The following is a 13,570-nucleotide window of genomic DNA, read 5'->3' on the forward strand; positions in this document are numbered from 1 at the left end:
AATATAGTAATTTCTTTATATGGATCATTGATACTAACATAATCAACATCACTGATCAGTAAATGATACTTAGTAATTATTGTAAATTAGACTAAATCTTTTCAACCCGTGTGTCACAGCACAGAAAACCATGAATGGGTGATTGTCATGATAAAATATGTTCATCCCCTCAGCCCTTAAGACTGCCAAGTGGCTGGGCCAGCTGCGAGTGACCTTTTTCTTGATGCCTTGAAAGGTACCTGAGTAGGGTAGAGAGTTGAAGGAAATGTGCCAGGGCCACTCAGTTGTTGAAAAAAATATACAGCATGCAACTGTTAAGAGTTTTACTCTTGAGGAGGTAAGCATGGCCAAGAATGTGCTATACCATCTGGATGCCTACTTCATTAGGAGTTAGGAAGCATTGTTCTACCCATTGTTGACAAAGGAACATAGCTTATAAGACATTAGTTGTTGAACCCTGGAACTCTCACAGATTCCCAGTCCTTGGTTTAAATAGAACCTCTACTACATATTTTGGTAGTATTGATATTTTCTGCTCTAGTGGGTTGAAGATTAAAAGTAGTAATTTGTGAATGCTGAAGAACATTTATGAAGTCACATTACTTGAGTCTTTCATGTTGACATCACATTATAAATGAGAAATAGAAAATCATTTTCTACTGCAACAGTTAATTAAGAGTGACAACAAATTGAAAAAAATGATTAAAGAAGAGGTAGTAAAATTGTCCCTTAATTACCAGCTGTGTTTTGCATCTTTATTATATATTTTGTTGTGATAAACTTTTTTGTTATTTTTATTTTTTAATTAACATATAATGTATTATTTGCCCCAGGGGTATAGGTCTGTGAATTGTCAGGCTTACACACTTCACAGTACTCACCATAGCACATACCCTCCCCAGTGTCCATAATGCAACCACCATCTCCATACACCCTCCCCCCAGCAACTTTCAGTTTGTTTTGTGAGATTAAGAGTCTTTTATGGTTTATCTCCCTCCCAATCCCATCTTGTTTCATTTTTTCCTTCGCTACCCCCAAACCCCCTTCTCTGCCTCTCAAATTCCTCATATCAGGGAGATCATATCATAATTGTTTTTCTCTGATTGATTGACTTCACTCAGCATAATACCCTCTAGTTCCATCCACATCATTGCAAATGGAAATATTTCATTTCTTTTGATGGCTGCATAGTATTTCATCTTTATCCATTAATCTGTTGATGGACATCTAGGTTCTTTTCATAGTTTGGCTATTGTGAACTTTGCTGCTATAAACATTCGGGTGCACATGCTCCTTTGGATTACTACATTTGTATCTTTAGGGTAAATACCCAGAAATGTGATTGCTGGGTCATAGGGTAACTCTATTTTCAACTTTTTGTGGAACCTCCATGCTGTTTTCCAGAGTGGCTGCACCAGCATGCATTCCCACCAACAGTGTAGGAGGGTTCCCCCTTCCCCACATCCTCACCAACATCTGTCATTTCCTGACTTGTTAATTTTAGCCATTCTGACTGGTGTGAGGTGGTATCTCATTGTGGTTTTGATTTCTATTTCCCTGATGCTGAGTGATGTGGAGCACTTTTTCATGTGTCTGTTGGCCATTTGGATGTCTTCTTTGCAGAAATGTCTGTTCATGTCCTCTGCCCATTTCTTGATTGGATTCTTTGTTCTTCAGGTGTTGAGTTTGATACATTCTTTACAGATTTTGGATACTAGCCCTTTATCTGATATGTCATTTGCAAATACCTTCTCCCATTCTGTCAGCTCTCTTTTGGTTTTATTAACTGTTTCTTTTGCTGGGCAGAAGCTTTTTATCTTGATGAAGTCCCAATAGTTCATTTTTGCCCTTGCTTCCCTTACCTTTGGTGATGTCTCTAGGAAGAAGTTGCTGTGGCTGAGGTCGAAGAGGTTGCTGCCTGTGTTTTCCTCAAGGATTTGGATGGATTCCTTTCCCACATTGAGGTCTTTCATCCACTTGGAATCTATTTTTGTGTGTGGTGTAAGGAAAGGGTCCAGTTTCATTTTTCTGCATGTGGCCATCCAATTTTCCCAATATCATTTGTTGAAGAGACTGTATTTTTTCCATTGGACATTCTTTCCTGCTTTGTCAAAGATTAGTTGATCATAGAGTTGAGGGTCTATTCTGGGCTCTCTCTTCTGTTCCATTGATCTATGTGTCTGTTTTTGTGCCAGTACCATATTGTCTTGATGATGACAGCTTTGTAATAGAGCTTGAAGTCTGGAATTGTGATGCCCTGCAACTTTGGCTTTCTTTTTCAACATTCCTCTGGGTATTCGAGGTCCTTTCTGGTTCCATATAAATTTTAGGATTATTTGTCCCATTTCTGTGAAAAAAAATGATGGTATTTTGATAGGGATTGCATTAAACATTTGGATTGCTTTAGGTAGCATAGGCATTTTCACAATATTTGTTCTTCCAATCCTTGAGCATGGAACCTTTTTCCATTTCTTGTGTTTTCCTCAATTTCTTTCATGAGCACTCTATGGTTTTCTGAGTACAGATTCTTTGCCTCTTTGGTTAGGTTTATTCCTAGGTATCTTATCGTTTTGGGTGCAATTGTAAATGGGATGGACTCCTTAATTTCTCTTTCTTCTGTCTTGGTTGTGGTGTATAGAGTTGCAAGTGGTTTTTGTGCATTGGTTTCATATCCTGACACTTAACTGAATTCCTGTACAAGTTCTAGTAGATTTGGAGTGGAGTCTTATGGGTTTTGACATAAATTATCATATCATCTTCAAAGAGTGAGAGTTTGATTTCTTTGACAATTTGGATGACTTTAATTTCTTTTTGTTGTCTAATTAGTGAGGCTAGGACTTCTAGTACTATGTTGAATAGCAGTGGTGATAATAGACATCCTTGCCATGTTCCTGACCTCAGAAGAAAGGCTCTCAGATTTTCTCCATTGAGGATGATATTCTCTGTGGGTTTTTCATAGATGGCTTTGATGATATTAAGGTATGTGCTCTCTATCCCTACATTTTGAAGAGTTTTGATCAAGAAAGGATGCGGTACTTTGTCAAATGCTTTTTCAGCATCTATTGAGAGTACCATATGGCTCTTGTTCATTCTTTTTTTAATGTATTGTATCACATTGATTGATTTACGGATGTTGAACCAACCTTGCAGCCCAAGAATAAATCCCACTTGGTCATGGTGAATAATCCTCTTAATGTACTGTTGGATCCTATTGGCTAGTATTTGGTTGAGAATTTTCGCATTGGTGTTCATCAACGATATTGATCTGTAATTCTCTTCTTTGATGGGGTCTTTGTCTGGTTTTGCGATCAAGGTAATGCTGGCCTCATAAAATTAGTTTGGAAGTTTTCCTTCCTTTTCTATTTTTTGGAATAGTTTCAGTACAGTAGGTATTAATTCTTCTTTAAATGTTTGGTAGAATTCCCCTGGGAAGCCATCTGGACCTGGGCTCTTGTTTGTTTGGAGATTTTTTTTTTTTTTAAAGATTTTATTTATTTATTTGACAGAGAGAAATCACAAGTAAGCAGAGAGGCAGGCAGAGAGAGAGGAGGAAGCAGGCTCCCTGCTGAGCAGAAAGCCCGATGTGGGGCTCGAACCCAGGACCTGGGATCATGACCTGAGCCGAAGGCAGTGGCTCAACCCACTGAGCCACCCAGGCGCCCCTGTTTGGAGATTTTTGATGAATGCTTCAATCTTCTTACTGGTTATGGGTCTGTTCAGGTTTTCTATTTCTTTCTGGTTCAATTTTGATAGTTTATACGTCTCTAGGAATGCATCCATTTCTTCCAGATTGTCAAATTCCTTGGCATTTAGTTGTTCATAATATGTTCTTATAATTGTTTGTATTTATTTGGTGTTGGTTGTGGTCTTTCCTCTTTCATTCATGATTTTATTCTATGAGTCCTTTCTCTTTTCTTTTTGATACATCTAGCCAGGGGTTTATCAATCTTATTAATTCTTTCATAGAACCAGCTCCTAGTTTTGTTGATTTGTTCTATTTTTTTGTTTCTATTTCATTGATTTCTGCTCTGACCTTTATGATTTCTCTTCTCCTGATGGGTTTAGGCTTTCTCTGCTGTTCTTTCTCCAGCTCCTTTAGGTGTGGGGTTAAGTTGTGTACTTGAGACCATTCTTGTTTCTTAGAAAAGGCTTGTATCACTATATACTTTCCTCTCAGGACTGCCTTTGCTGCATCCCACATATTTTGAACAGTTGTGTTTTCATTTTCATTTGCTTCCATGAATTTTTTTTTCAATTCTTTTTTTAATTTCCTGGTTGACCCTTTCCTTTTTTAGTAGGCTGCTCTTTAGCTTCCATGTGTTTGAGTTGTTTCCAACTTCCCTCTTGTGATTGAGTTCTAGCTTTAGAACATTGTGGTCTGAAAATATGCAGGGAACGATCCCAATCTTTTGGTAACAGTTGAGACCTGATTTACAACCCAGGATGTGATCTATTCTGGAGGATGTTCCATGTGCACTAGAGAAGAATGTGTATTCTGTTGCTTTGGGATGGAATGTTATGAATATATCTGTGAGATCTCTCTGGTCCAGTGTGTCATTTAAGGCCTTAATTTCCTTGTTGATATTTTGCTTGGACGATCTGTCCATTTCAATGAGGGGGTATTACAGTCCCCTACTATTATTGCATTATTGTCTATCTGTTTAGTTGATTTTGTTATTATTTGCTTTATATAATTGACTGCTCCCATGTTAGGGGCATAGATATTTAAAATTGTTAGATCTTCTTGTTGGACAGACCCTTTGATTGTGATATAGTGTCCTTTCTCATCTCTTCTTATAGTCTTTAGCTTAAAATCTAATTTACGTGATATAAGGATTGCTACTCCAGCTTTCTTTTAATGTTCATTAGCATGGTAAATTATTTTCCACCTCCTCACTTTAAATCTGGAGGTGTCTTTGCATCTAAAATGAGTTTCTTGTAGACAGCATATTGATGGGTTTTGGTTTTTTATCCATTCTGATACCTGTGTATTTTGATTAGGGCATTTAGCCCATTTACATTCAGCATAACTATTGATAGATATGAATTTAGTGCCATTGTATTGCCTGTCAGGTAACTGTTACTGTATATTGTCTCTGTTCCTCTCTGGTCTACTACTTTTAGGTTCTCTTTTTGCTTAGAGGACCCCTTTCAATATTTCCTTTAGGGATGGTTTCATGTTTGCAAGTTCTTTTAGTTTTTCTTTGTCCTGGAAGCTTTTTATATCTCCTTCTGTTTTCAATGATAACTTAGCTGCATATAGTATTCTTGGCTACATGCTTTTCTTATTTAGTTCTCTGAATATATCATGCCAGGGCTTTCTGGCCTGCCAGGTCTCTGTGGATAAGTCTGCTGCCAATCTAATATTTTTACCATTGTATGTTACATACTTCTTTTCCTGGGCTGCTTTCAGGATTTTCTCTTTGTCACTAAGACTTTTAAGTTTTACTATTAGATGACAGGGTGTGGACCTATTTTATTGATTTTGAGGGGGCTCTCTGTGCCTTCTGGATTTTGATGCTTGTTCCCTTTGCCATATTAGGGAAATTCTCTATAATTTGCTCTAGTATACCTTCTGCCCCACTCTCTTTCTTCTCCTTCTATAATCCCTATTATTTTTTGTCTCTCTTTTGCTCAGTTTCTTTATTCTCCATCATTTGGTCTTCTATATCACTAATTATCTCTGCTGCCTCATTTATCCTAGCAGTATGAGCCCCCATTTTTTATTGTACCTCATTAATAGCTTTTGTGATTTCATCTTGGTTAGATTTTAGTTCTTTTATTTCTCCAGAAAGGGTTTTTATTTCTCCAGATGGACTTTCTCTAATATTTTCAATTCCTTTTTTGAACCCAGCTAGCACCTTGGGAATCATCATTCTAAACTCTAGATGTGACATATTACCAATGTCCATATTGATTAGGTCCATAGCCTTCAGTACTGCCTCTTGTTCTTTTTTTTTTTTTTTTTTGGTGAGTTTTTTCACCTTGTCATTTATCCGGATAAGAATATATGAATGAGAGAATAAAATGCTAAAAGTATGGCAAAGACCCAAGAAAAATATGTGTAAACCGAAAGAGTGTAAAAAGAAGTTCAAAAAAAAAAAAAAGAAAATATGTATATTAGACTGGTGAGTAGAACAGAGCCACCCATTGATTTTGGGTGTATTTTGGTCTCTTAGATGAAACTATCTTCCAAAATTTAAATGAAAGAAAAACTGATATATATATATATATATATATATATATATATATATATATATATATGCCAAAATAAGAATAAACACAATGAAGGGATGGACTATGACTGTAAAGATGAAAATTAAAAAAAAAAATCTAAAAAAGGAATTGATAAGATTAATTGGTTGGAAAAAGAAAGAAAAAGAATGTGGAGAGAATTTGCTCAGGCTGGAGACTAGATCAAAGCCCTGTGCTAGATTTAGGGTACATTTTCATCTATTGGAAGAAATTGTATCCCAAAATTTTGTATAAGAGACAACCCTATATGTATACAAAAATAAAGTTAGATACAGTGAAGGATAAAATATGACTATAATAATGAAGGTTTAGGGGCACCTGGTTGGCTCAGTGGGTTAAAGCCTCTGCCTTCAGCTCTGGTCATGATCCCGGGGTCCTGGGATTGAGCCCCACATCGGGCTCTCTGCTAAAGCAGGGAGCCTGCTTCCTCCTATCTCTCTCTCTGCCTGCCTCTCTGCCTACTTGTGATCTCTCTCTGTCAAATAAATAAAATCTTTTAAAACAACAACAACAACTTTGATAAAAAAATAATGAAGGTTTAAAAAGATTTTTTTAGAAAGGTATTGTTAAGATAAATTAGTTAAAAAAACATTAAAAGAGGAAAGAGGAAAAGTTAAAAAAAATTAGAATAAGAAAAATGTAAAATTAAAAAAAAATTAATTAACTTTGCAAGACTAAAGGATCATTGGGAAAAAGCCATGAGTTCTGTGCTTTGCTTTCTCCTCCTCTGGAATTCCACTGTTCTTGATTGGTGAGCTTGGTCTTGGCTGGATGTTCTTGCTGACCTTTTGGGGGAGGGGCCTGTTGCAGTGATTCTCAAAAGTCTTTCCCTGAGGCAGAACTGTATTGCCCTTGCTGGGCTGGGCTAAGTAATCCACTTGGGTTCACTCTCTGGAGATTTTTTTTCCCTGAACACTTTCTGTAGAGCTCTGGAGGACGGGAATGAAAATGGTGGCCTCCCAGTCTCCAGCCTGGAAGAGCTCAGAGATCGGGGCCCCATTCCTCAGTGCACCCTTGGAGAAAGGCGGTCAGTCACTCCTGTCTCCCTGGCCTCCGGCTGCACTCCAAACACACCCGGCCTATGACAGAGTTTCTGTCTCTAGCAGACAGCCCCATTTGGAGTCTCCAAACCCAGCATATACCTGCCTCCATAGAAGGAAATTGAGTCTCCCTGGATCTGCCATTTGTGGGGTCCCTGCTCAGAGAGCAGTGGTCTGACTGTGCCATGGATCATGGTTTAAGGTAACCCCCAGCTGAAAGCTCACTCCTCGGCTCCATCTCTGAGGTCAGCTTCCATGCTCAGATATCTGCGAGCTCTGCTGCACTCAGACACCCCTCAATCTTTCAGTGACCCCACGGGACCTGAGACCACAGTGTCCCTGTGAGGGCTCAACCCCCACTTAGCCTCTGGAGAGATTTCCCTCAGTGGAGCAGACTTCTAAAAGTTCTGATTTTGTGCTCCTTGCTTGCTAGGAGCTGGCCCCACCCACCCTGGTCTATCTTCCCTTCACTTCATATTCACTGCCTTTCAGAAAGTGGTCCATTTTCTGTTTCTAAAATTGCTGCTCTTATCTTTGCTCTCCTGCTGGGTTTCTAGGTGTTTCGAATGGTGTGATAACTATCCACCTGAATTCCTGCTATCTGATGTCATCTCAGTCTGCTACTCTTCTGCCATCTTGACTCCTCTCTGTATGATAAGCTTTTACTTGCCAATAAATTTAATTATTTTTATTGTTAATAATTCACCAATTTAAAAATATGTGAGAGATACCACAACTTTAAAACTATTTATAGCTCCCATCAAATAGAAATCTTGTTTTTCTAAAATCAGAAGAGTATTGTTTAATTTAGATAGGGCTAACTCCCATTCTTGCTTTGGTAAGTAAATACAAATATGTGTTATATTTTATTTAACCTTTGTTAACATAATGTATCCCCAATGTTGATTATTTTTATTTTAATTTTTTTTAAGATTTTATTTATTTCTTTGATGGACAGAGATCACAAGTAGGTAGAGAGACAAGCAGAGAGAGAGGAGGAAGCAGGCTCCCTGCCAAGCAGAGAGCCCAATGTGGGACTCAATCCCAGGACCCTGGGACCATGACCTAAGCCGAAGGCAGAGGCTTTAACCCACTGAGCCACCCAGGCGCCCCTGTTGATGATTTTTCTAAAATCCTGAATGTTATGTAAATGGATGAAAGTAAACCTGATTTCTTTTTGGGAAACCAGAAAATTGGCCACACTTTAACATTTTGAAAGGTGGGGGCAGGAGTCAAGATGGCGGAGAAGTAGCAGGCTGAGACTACTTCAGGTAGCAGGAGATCAGCTAGATAGCTTATCTAAAGATTGCAAACACCTACAAATCCAACAGGAGATTGAAGAGAAGAAAAACAGCAATTCTAGAAACAGAAAATCAACCACTTTCTGAAAGGTAGGACTGGCGGAGAAGTGAATCAAAGGCGACGGGAAGATAGACTGCAGGGGGAGGGGCCGGCTCCGGCAAGCGGCAGAGCGACGGAGCACAAAATCAGGACTTTTAAAAGTCTGTTCCGCTGAGGGACATCACTCCAGAGGCTTAACCAGGGTGAAGTCCACGTGGGGTCAGCGTGGCCTCAGGTCCCGCAGGGTCACAGAAGGATCGGGGGTGTCTGAGTGTCGCAGAGCTTACAGGAATTAGAACGGGGAAGCCGGCTACAGGGACAGAGCTGAGGAGTGAGCTCTCAGCTCGGGGTTACCTTGAACTGGTCGCAGGCTCGTTCAGCTTGGAGTGCGGCCGGAGGCCAGGGTGACAGGAGAAATTGGGCGCTGTTCTCTGAGGGCGCACTGAGGAGTGGGGCCCCGGGCTCTCGGCTCCTCTGGGCTGGAGACTGGGAGGCCACCATCTTAATTCCCATCCTCCGGAACTCTACGGAAAGCGCTCAGGGAACAAAAGCTCCCAAAAGCAAACCCAAGTGGATTACTCATCCTGGCCCCTGGTAAGGGCTGTGCAATTCCGCCTGGGGCAAAGACACTTGAGAATCACTACAACAGACCCCTCCCCCAGAAGATCAACAAGAAATCCAGCCAGGACCAAGTTCACCTACCAAGGAACACAGTTTCAATACCAAGGAGAGCATCAGAATTCCAGAGGAGGAGAAAGCAAAGCATGGAACTCATGGAATTTTCCCCATGATTCTTTAGGCTTGCAGTTCATTTAATTTTTTTTTCTTTTTCAATTTTTTTTCTCTTCTTCTGCCAAATTTTTTTTTTACTTTTAGCCTTTTCTTTTTTAACGTTTTTTTAACTAGTTTATCTAATATATATATATTTTTTCTTTTTTATATTTTTTCTTTATTCGTTTTCTTTTCTTAGTTGTTTTTTTTTTTCTTTTTTTTTTCTTTTTTCTTTCTGAACCTCTGTTATCCCCTTTCTCCCCGCTCACGATTTGGGATCTCTTCTGATTGGGTTAAAGCATATTTTCCTGGGATTGTTGCCACCCTTTTAGTATTTTACTTGCTCCTTCATATACTCTTATCTGGACAAAATGAAAAGGGAGAAAAATTCACCACAAAAAAAAGAACAAGAGGCAGTACCAAAGGCTAGGGACCTAATCCATACAGACATTGGTAATATGTCAGATCTAGAGTTCAGAATGATGATTCTCAAGATTCTAGCTGGGCTCGAAAAAGGCATGGGAGATATTAGAGAAACTCTCTCAGGAGATATAAAAGCCCTTTCTGGAGAAATAAAAGAACTAAAATCTAACCAAGTTGAAATCAAAAAAGCTATTAATGAGGTGCAATCAAAAATGGAGGCTCTCACTGCTAGGATAAATGAGGCACAAGAAAGAATTAGCGATATAGAAGACCAAATGACAGAGAATAAAGAAGCTGAGCAAAAGAGGGACAAACAGCTACTGGACAACGAGGGGAGAATTCGAGAGATAAGTGACACCATAAGACAAAACAACATTAGAATAATTGGGATTCCAGAAAGAGAAGAAAGAGAGAGGGGAGCAGAAGGTATATTGGAGAGAATTATTGGAGAGAATTTCCCCAATATGGCAAAGGGAACAAACATCAAAATCCAGGAGGTTCAGAGAACCCCCCTCAAAATCAATAAGATTAGGTCCACACCCCATCACCTAATAGTAAAATTTACAAGTCTTAGTGACAAAGAGAAAATCCTGAAAGCAGCCCAGGAAAAGAAGTCTGTAACATACAATGGTAAAAATATTAGATTGGCAGCAGACTTATCCACAGAGACCTGGCAGGCCAGAAAGAGCTGGCATGATATATTCAGAGCACTAAACGAGAAAAACATGCAGCCAAGAATACTATATCCAGCTAGGCTATCATTGAAAATAGAAGGAGAGATAAAAAGCTTCCAGGACAAACAAAAACTGAAAGAGTTTGCAAACACCAAACCAGTTCTATGGGAAATATTGGAAGGGGTCCTCTAAGCAAAGAGAGAGCCTAAAAGTAGTAGATCAGAAAGGAACAGAGACAATATACAATAACAGTCAACTTATATGCATTACAATGGCACTAAATTCATATCTCTCAATAGTTACCCTGAATGTTAATGGGCTAAATGCCCCAATCAAAAGACACAGGGTATCAGAATGGATAAAAAAACAAACCCATCTATATGTGCCTACAAGAAACTCATCTTAAACCCGAAGACACCTCCAGATTTAAAGTGAGGGGGTGGAAAAGAATTTACCATGCTAATGGACATCAGAAGAAAGCAGGAGTGGCAATCCTTATATCAGATCAATTAGATTTTAAGCCAAAGACTATAATAAGAGATGAGGAAAGACACTATATCATACTCAAAGGATCTGTCCAACAAGAAGATCTAACAATTTTAAATATCTATGCCCCTAATGTGGGAGCAGCCAACTATATAAACCAATGAATAACAAAATCAAAGAAACACATCGACAATAATACAATAATAGTAGGGGACTTTAACACTCCCCTCACTGAAATGGACAGATCATCCAAGCAAAAGATCAACAAGGAAATAAAGGCCTTAAATGACACACTGGACCAGATGGACATCACAGATATATTCAGAACATTTCATCCCAAAGCAACAGAATACTCATTCTTCTCTAATGCACATGGAACATTTTCCAGAATAGATCACATCCTTGGTCCTAAATCAGGTCTCAAACAGTATCAAAAGATTGGGATCATTCCCTGCATATTTTCAGACCACAATTCTCTGAAGCTAGAACTCAATCACAAGAGGAAATTTGTAAAGAACCCAAATACATGGAGACTAAACAGCATCCTTCTAAAGAATGAATGGGTCAACCAGGAAATTAAAGAAGAATTGAAAAAATTCATGGAAACAAGTGATAATGAAAACACAACGGTTCAAAATCTGTGGGACACAACAAAGGCAGTCCTGTGAGGAAAATATATAGCAGTACCAGCTTTTCTCAAAAAACAAGAAAGGTCTCAGTTACACAACCTAAACCTACACCTAAAGGAGCTGGAGAAAGAACAAGAAAGAAACCCTAAACCCAGCAGCAGAAGAGAAATCATAAAGATCAGAGCAGAAATCAATGAAATAGAAACAACAACAACAAAAAAAAAACAATAGAACAAAGCAACGAAACTAGGAGCTGGTTCTTTGAAAGAATTAATAAGATCGATAAACCCCTGGACAGACTTATCAAAAAGAAAAGAAAAAGGATCCAAATAAATAAAATCATGAATGAAAGAGGAGAGATCACAACTAACACCAAAGAAATACAGACAATTATAAGAACATACTATGAGCAACACTGTGCCAACAAATTTGACAATCTGGAAGAAATGGATGCATTCCTAGAGACATATAAACTACCACTACTGAACCAGGAAGAAAGAGGAAGCCTGAACAGACCCATAACCAGTAAGGAGATTGAAACAGTCATCAAAAATCTCCAAACAAAAGCCCAGGGCCAGACGGCTTCCCAGGGGAATTCTACCAAACATTTAAAGAAGAACTAATTCCTATTCTCCTGAAACTGCTCCAAAAAATAGAACTGGAAGGAAAACTTCCAAACTCATTTTATGAGGCCAGCATCACCTTGATCCCAAAACCAGACAAGGATTCCATAAAAAAAGAGAACTACAGACCAATATCTCTGATGAACACAGATGTGAAAATTCTCACGAAAATACTAGCCAATAGGATTCAACAGTACATTAAAAGGATTATTCACCACGACCAAGTGGGATTTATTCCAGGGCTGCAAGGCTGGTTCAACATCCGCAAATCAATCAATGTGATACAACACATTAATAAAAGAAAGAACAAGAACCATATGATACTCTCCATAGATGCTGGAAAAGCATTTGACAAAGTACAGCATCCCTTCCTGATCAAAACTCTTCAAAGTATAGGGATAGAGGGCACATACCTCAATATTATCAAAGCCATCTATGAAAAACCCACCACAAATATCATTCTCAATGGAGAAAAACTGAAAGCTTTTCCGCTAAGGTCAGGAACATGGCAGGGATGTCCGTTATCACCACTGCTATTCAACATAGTACTAGAAGTCCTAGCCTCGGCAATCAGACAACAAAAGGAAATTAAAGGCATCCAAATCGGCAAAGAAGAAGTCAAACTATCACTCTTTGCAGATGATATGACACTATATGTGGAAAACCCAAAAGACTCCACTCCAAAACTGCTTGAACTTGTACAGGAATTCAGTAAAATGTCAGGATATAAAATCAATGCACAGAAATCAGTTGCATTTCTCTACACCAACAACAAGACAGAAGAAAGAGAAATTAAGGAGTCAATCCCATTTACAATTGCACCCAAAACTATAAGATACCTAGGATAAACCTAACCAAAGAGACTAAGAATCTATACTCAGAAAACTATAAAGAACTCATGAAAGAAATTGAGGAAGACACAAAGAAATGGAAGAAAGTTCCATGCTCCTGGATTAGAAGAATAAATATTGTGAAAATGTCTATGCTACCTAAAGCAATCTACACATTTAATGCAATTCCTATCAAAGTACCCATCCATTTTTTTCAAAGAAATGGAACAAATAATCCTAAAATTTATATGGAACCAGAAAAGATCTCGAATAGCCAAAGGAATATTGAAAAAGAAGGCCAAAGTTGGTGGCATCACAATTCCAGACTTCAAGCTCTATTACAAAGCTGTCATCATCAAGACAGCATGGTACTGGCACAAAAACAGACACATAGATCTATGGAACAGAATAGAGAGCCCAGAAATAGACCCTCAACTCTATGGTCAACTAATCTTCGACAAAGCAGGAAAGAATGTCTAATGGAAAAAGGACAGTCTC

The sequence above is a fragment of the Lutra lutra genome, chromosome X (assembly GCF_902655055.1).
Source record: "Lutra lutra chromosome X, mLutLut1.2, whole genome shotgun sequence".
NCBI lineage: Eukaryota > Metazoa > Chordata > Mammalia > Carnivora > Mustelidae > Lutra > Lutra lutra.